Consider the following 7,151-nt stretch of genomic DNA (forward strand, 5'->3'; position numbering starts at 1 on the left):
GGCGGGAACAGGAAGTATGGGGGCGGGGAGAACAGAGAGTAAAGGGGGCAAAGTGAATATCATGCTTTGTCTTATGTGAAATCTAAACTTAAATATATGCATATGTATTCATACACACATGACCTGAAACCCCCGATCATGTGGGGCAAAGATGGGGACTAATGGGGAGGAAGGGGATGGGAGAGGGGCAGATATGAACAAGTTACAATGATGTATATGTGAAAATGTCATAATGAAATTATTTGTATTCTAACTACAAAATTTAGAGTAAAAAAGTATAAGCATTTTAAAACTCTTCACACATCTTAAAATTAGCATAATTGTATTTTACTTTGGAAATTGCTGAATCTTTAGAAAATTCCCCAAAGGGCTATAGAATAAAATTTCACTAAATTGTGCTTTTGATTTTTGTTTTTTTTTTTTTCTTTTTATTGGTCTTTTTGAGACAGGGTCTCGGTGTAGCCCCAGCTGGCATGGATTGGCTATGGAAACCAGGCTGGCCTTGAACTCACGGAGACCCGCCTGCCTCTGCCTCCCACCTCCCATGCCACCACACCCACATAACCCTATTTTGAAGGCAAGATTACTTTTTTAAATCACTAAATTCAATTTGTGCTCCCCTTGGGTGTGTGACCATCCAGCCCACGGCAGTTCATACAGTCTGTCATTTGTATTAAGGCCTATTATGTAAAATTTGTGTCCAGAGATGTCCCTCAGTGCAAGTTCATCCACCAGGGTTTAGTCAGCCTATTCTAGAGTCCCTCCCTTTAAGAAGATCAGCTCTTCCTCAGCCAGCAGTAATCAGCTGCCAATAATTCTCCAACTAAGACAGTGGCTTGCTGTTCATTTCCACAGTTCTGTACTGGGTGTTTTCAGTTCTTTTAAAAAATATTTATTACTTTTTATTTTATGTGTATGAGTGTATTGCCTGAATGTGTGTAAGTGCACCCATATCATGCATGGCCTATGGAAGTCAAAAAAGGGTGTTGGATCCCCTAGAACTGAAGAACCATTTCTCCAGCCTGTTTTCAACTCTTTATATAGACACCTTGGCCTCCCAAGTGCTGCAAACACTTTTACCTACCTGAACCAACTCTCCAGCTTCTTTTCCTCTCTCCCTCCCTCCCTCCCTCCTTCCCTCACTCCATTCCTCCCTCCTTCCCTCTCTCCTTCCCTCCCTCCCTCTCTCCTTCCCTCCCTCCCTTCCTTTCCACAGGGTTTTACATTTTATTGCTACTATAGTATAATAGACCCTAGAGCTGCTTCCTCCCCTCCCTCCTTCCTGGGGTCAGGCTTTCCCAGGAGCCCCTGCCTGGGTTGCTCTGACTGTGGCTCAGGGTCTCAAAGCTGGGATTTATGTCACTTCATTTCATTTCAGCTGTGATATCACACACATCATGTAGACCTGGATGGCCTCGATCTCACAGAGATCTACCACCAGCCTCTGCCTCCCAAGTGCTGAGATTAAACTATGCACCTCCATGACTGGCACCTTTTAAGACAAGATTTCTGGAACTCCCTACGTAGCCCAGGCTGGCCTTGAAAACAGGGCCATTCTCCTGATTCTGTGCCCCGAGTGCAGGGATTACAATTTAGCCACCAGGCCCTGCTTCAATTCATTTTCTCATGACACATATCTGCCACCTAAAAGTGTAGTAACTCTTACTTCACCAAGGGTTCTTGATCTTTACTTAAAATAGAATTTAACTTTCTTCTTCACACCATTTCATTTTTTTGCTAACCAACTAAGTCCATTTAGTGCTGCCCATGTGTACATGGGTGTGGGACCATCCACCGGAGCATGGGAAACCTGCCAGTGACCAGAACCTCAAAAAGAATGATTCTCCCTTCCCCAGCAGCTATCAACTGCCAGTAACTCCTCAGTAAGGATTGGGGCTTGAAGACCATCTGCTCCATCTATGCTGAGACGTTGGTTGGCTTGATCTTGTCTAGGTCTTGTGCAGGTAACCTCAGCTACTGTTGAGTTCATGATTACGATGGCCATGTCATGTCCAGAAGACAGCACCCCATAGCACTCCTCCCCATTCTGAGACTCTTAAGTTCTTTCCATCCCTTCTTCTACAATGTTCTTCGAGCCTAGGTGGTGGTGGGTTTAAAGATAGAAAGTCCTGTGTAGTTCTTTATTCTCAGCACTTTGACTGGTTATGTATGGTTTTTTGTTTTCCAGGTAAAGTATCATAGAGCCCAGGGTGGTCTGGAACTTGCTATCACTATGAGGCTAAGGGCTGTCCTTGAACTGATCCTCCTGCCTCCACCTCCCAAGGGTTGGGATTACAGGTGTATGTGTGTGTGTGTGTGTGTGTGTGTGTGTGTGTGCCACCACACTGAGCTTTATCAATAATTTATACAGTACTTAAAAAAAAAAAAACCCTCATGATTTAGAGAACTTCAAAAACTTAATTTTGAGATACTGTCTCACTATGTACCCAGCCTGGAACTTGCTTTGTAAACCAGTCTGGCCTTGAATATTTGGTGATCCTCTTGCCTCAGAGTTTAGATTCTGGGGTTACAACGTGAGCCACCATGCCCCAGCTAAGAACATTTTTTCCATAGCCTCTCTGCATGATTTTCATATGAATATCAAATGTTTCTTATCTGACATTATCAGTGATCCTAGTGTTCTGACTATATAAACAAAAAAAATTTTTTTTTTGAGTCTCCCTGTAGCCCCAGCTGGCCTGGAACTTGCTATGCAAACCAGGCTGGCCTTGAATGCAGATATCCACCTACCTCTGCCTCCTGAGTGCTGGGAATAAAGATGTGCTGATCCCCTGGAACTGGAGTTACAGATGGTTGTTATCCACCATGTGGGTACTGGGAATCAAACCTGTTCCTCTATAAAAGCAACCAGTGCTCTTAATTGCTATCTCTCCAGCCCCAACAAATTATTTTATGTCTGTGCCTGCTTATCTATATATGCACGTGTGCTGGTGCCCATGGGGGCCAGAAGAGGGCATCAGATCCCCTGAAACTGGAGTTAATAGGTGGTTGTGTTGTCTGGTGTGGGTGCTGACAACTGAACCTGGTTCTTCTGCAAGTGCTCTTAACTGCTGAGTCTTCTCTCCAGTTCTATTATTATCTGAATATGGAACATCTCATGAATTTGCATATCATCACTGTCAGGGGTCATGCTAATCTTTTCTGCCATCAGTCCAGTTTTAGAACATGTGCTGCAAAGTGAGCACAGTTGACAAATTATCGAAAATGATCCTTAGCTTTCCTAGGGTCATGGCTGGAAATCTTTTCACCTTAGGCCATGTGTGTGATACTGTCTTAAAATTTGTCTGCTATTGCTACGAATACTGAATGCAGGGTCTCGTACATGCTAGATAAGCACTGTACTCTAATGAACCACAATCCCAGCCCTGTCATATTTATACTCTTCAGCTTTTTACAGTACTTTTAGAAGGATGGGCTAGGTGTGATGGTGCACGCCTTTAATCCCAGCACTTGGGGAGACAGAGGCAGGCCTATCGGACCTTCATGAGTTCGAGGCTAGCCTGGTCTACATAGTGAGTTGCAGGCCAGCTGGGGCTACAGGGAGACTGTCTCAAAAAGACCAAAAAAGAAAAAGAAAAAGAAAAAGAATTCGAAGGATGGAACTTCTAATTGGACATTTAGTAAGTTTAGGTCCCACCCATGAAGATACTATCTTCATTCCCGAAGTTATTTTTACAGTCCATTACTCTATGTCGGTACAGTTCTGGGAACTGTGAAAACAGCACTCAAAAGGTGAGCAGGTTATTTCTATCTAGTGAACCTTCCAAGTTCTGAACGACGTAACACACTAGAAATGGTTAAAGTGCCTCAAACTAGTTGTGTGTGGATCTTTAGGATTTGTTTGCAATATGTATTTTTGTACAGGGACAGGGGGTGCTGGGAGCATCACACTTGCTAGGCAAGTGTCCTACCACTGAGCTACATGCCCTGCCTGAAATACATGCTGTGGCACACGTCTCCCCCATAATAAAAAAACTTAAAATTTGAGGAATATTTATCATTTTGACCTTTTGTAAATATAATATTAAGTATATTTAGATTTTTGCAAGTTATCTCCAGAACACTTCATCTCTGAAATTCTATGCCTGTTTAAATTAGTTCCTGTTTCCCCTTTCTATATTGTCCACATTCTAAAACTGGTGGCCCAGCTAACCCCTAGTTTCATGCTCTCCCCACTTAGGGGACAGGGCAGTTTACTTGGGCCTGTATTTGATAGTATGTTTTCACAAGGGCGTGTCAACTTACCAATTCTCTTCTCAAATGTCCAAAGAAGCAATATCCATTAATAGAGAAATCTGAACATTGAACGGATGCAAACAAAACTCCCAGATGAAACCACTAGCAGGGCTTGCACTTCCCAATAGCTGGAAGACTTGAGAACAACATACACTTTTATTTTAAAAGTATTTTATTACTTTGTTTTACGTGTATGAGTGTTATGCCTGCATATACGTAAGTGCACCCGTGCCATGCAATGCCTGTGGAGGTTGGAAGAGGGCATCAGATCCCCTGGAACTGGAGTTAAGGACGGTTGTTAGCTCGAATATGGGTGCTGGGAATCGAACCCGGGTCCTCTGCAAGAGCAGCCAATGCTTTTAACTGCTGAGCCATCCCTCCAGCCCTCATTTCCACAAAAAAATACATGGATCTTGACCATTTGATTTCAAACTTGATAGGTGGGGGGGGGAAATTCTCACTCAAAATTAAAGCAGTAAGTTTGACACGAGGGTGGGGGGGTGTCTTTCAAATAAACCTTCATAATATTGCAAATTTTAAAATGTATTTTAGATTCTTTTGAAAATATTTTATATTTATGTGTGTGTCTATTGCCTGCATGTAGGTAAGTACACCCATGTCGTGAAATGCCCGCAGAAGACAGAAGAGGCTGTCGGATCCCCTGGAACTGGAGTTACTGCCGGTTGTTAGCTGCCACGTGGGTGCTGGGATACGAAACCGGGTCTTCTGCCAAGAACAGTCAAGTGTTCTTAACCGCTGAGCCATCTCTCCAGCCCCAGTGTTAGGGCTGGAGAGCTGTTCAGTGGTTAAGAGCACTGGCTGCTCTTAGAGGACCCAGGTTCAACTTCCAGCACCCACATGGTGCCCCAAGTCTGTAACTCCAGTTGCAGGGGATGCATTGCCCTCTTCTGGCCTCCGTGGGCATTGCATGACATGGGTGCACTTACATTTAGGCAAAACACATAAAAACATCAATAAAATTTTATTAATTTGTGTATGTGCATCTGAGAGTCTGTTCTCTCCTACCATGTGGGTACTGTGAATGAACTTAGCCTTTACTAGCTGAACCAACTCACTAGTCTTCAATACTGAATTTCTGTTGTCACAACAAAGCACTATGTTTGAGCTTCATAGTTCTCAAAATTGCCATGAAGCTCAAAAGAAAATAACAAAATAGCTCTTCTGGAATCCACTAGGAATGTCTACACATAGCATTTTCTTTTTTGAGACAGGGTCTCCCTGTAGCCCCATCTTACCTGAACTCACTAGGTCACCAGGCTGGCCTTGAACTAAGAGAGATCCGCCTGCCTGTGCTTCCCAAGTACTAGGATTAAAGAGGTGTACCATCACATCCAGCTACACATAGCTTTTAACCAAACCACTACCCTGAATTTTTATGTGAAATTGTCTTACTCACTTTCTGCAAATTCTGATCTTCTGTCAAGATTACTACTCCACAGGGTCACCACTGTAAGTGGGTACATATTCTTACAGATTTTAAAAAATTGTTATATATGCCACAATCTGTGGAGATCAGGACAACTAGCAAGAACCAGTTCTGTCCTTCTACTATGTGGGTTCCAGGGAATGAACTGAGATTGTCTGGCTTAGTAAGCCAAGTGCCTTTACCTGCTAAGCCATCTCACTGGCCCTTCTTATTCTATGTACAAGTGAATTTAAAATCTATAATCCAAAATTATTTAATATAAGCACTTTTCCTCAGGGACAGTTTTTAACTTAAAACTCTGTGACCCAAATACAGTTAAGCAGGAATCACTGCAGAGTTCAATCAGAACTATTTCTCTAATTTTTAAAATTTTTTGGTCTTTTTGAGACAGGGTCTCCCTGTAGCCCCAGCTGTCCTGGAACTATGTAGACCAGGCTGGCCTTGAACTCACAGAGCTCTGCCTGTCTCTGCCTCCCAAGTGCTGGGACTACAGGCGTGCGCCACCATGCCCGGCTTTTAATTTTTATGTGTATGAGTATATGGCCTACAAGCATCTAAGTGTACCTATGTCATGCAATGCCCACAAACATCAGAAGAGAGCGTCAGATCCCATTAGGGATTGTTGTCAGCTGCTATGTGGATGCTAGGAATGGAACCCAGGTCCTCTGCAAGAGCACTCAGTGCTCTTAACCACTGAGCCATCTCTTCATCCCCCCAACTATTTCTTAACCTACTTAGTACACTGAACGTGTGATCCTTCTGCCTTAGCTTCAACTCTGGGATTACAGGATTCAGTCGCCATGCCTCATCAGTTCCTATTTTTTAAAAAAAATTATTTAATATCCACATACTTAGAAGAAGCATTTCATTACATCAGCATTGATATGCTCAATAACAATTTTCTGAGCTAGGCTGCATCTCTTACAAAACTGGCTGTACATTTTTAGGTTTACAGTTGAATTGTTAGTCATACAATACTGTACTCAGTATAAACCCCTTTAAAATGAGGTTTTAACCTTTAAAAGATCTCCATTTCATAAAAGTTTCATGCAGAAAACTTCATTTTTAATGCAGTTGACATTAATATGTTTGCACATGCGTTTCTAATCTCTATATATCAGATTATTACTAGTCACAGTCAGTTACTTTCTGAGCTCCTTGGCATCTGAGCATGGATATAGTCATCAGGTAGATTTCAATGATAAATGTTTTTTACATCTACTAATTATTAAGAAGCAAATTTTTATGCTTTGAAGAATTATTAATCATTTAAAATTTTTTTTAATAGCTACATGATTAGAAGCTTTTCACTACAGCTTTAACATATTCAGTAATAAGCAGTACATCTCTTTCACAAGTGGGTACAAGTTTCTAGGTTCACAGTTGAGTTAATACAGTTATACAATATTGAACTCAGTATAAGCCCTGTAAGACATAAAATTGAATG

General features: G+C 42.1%; 1 non-coding gene across 1 annotated transcript; it reads right to left on the reverse strand.

Annotated features, from left to right (window-relative positions):
• Window positions 1–3,100: 3,100 nt before the first annotated feature.
• Window positions 3,101–3,206, reverse strand: LOC115071786. The gene has a single exon (XR_003850864.1). It is a non-coding gene; the product is annotated as a U6 spliceosomal RNA (small nuclear RNA).
• Between the last annotated feature and the right edge of the window lie 3,945 nt (window positions 3,207–7,151).

The sequence above is a fragment of the Nannospalax galili genome, unplaced genomic scaffold (assembly GCF_000622305.1).
Source record: "Nannospalax galili isolate Female #2095 unplaced genomic scaffold, S.galili_v1.0 scaffold158, whole genome shotgun sequence".
NCBI lineage: Eukaryota > Metazoa > Chordata > Mammalia > Rodentia > Spalacidae > Nannospalax > Nannospalax galili.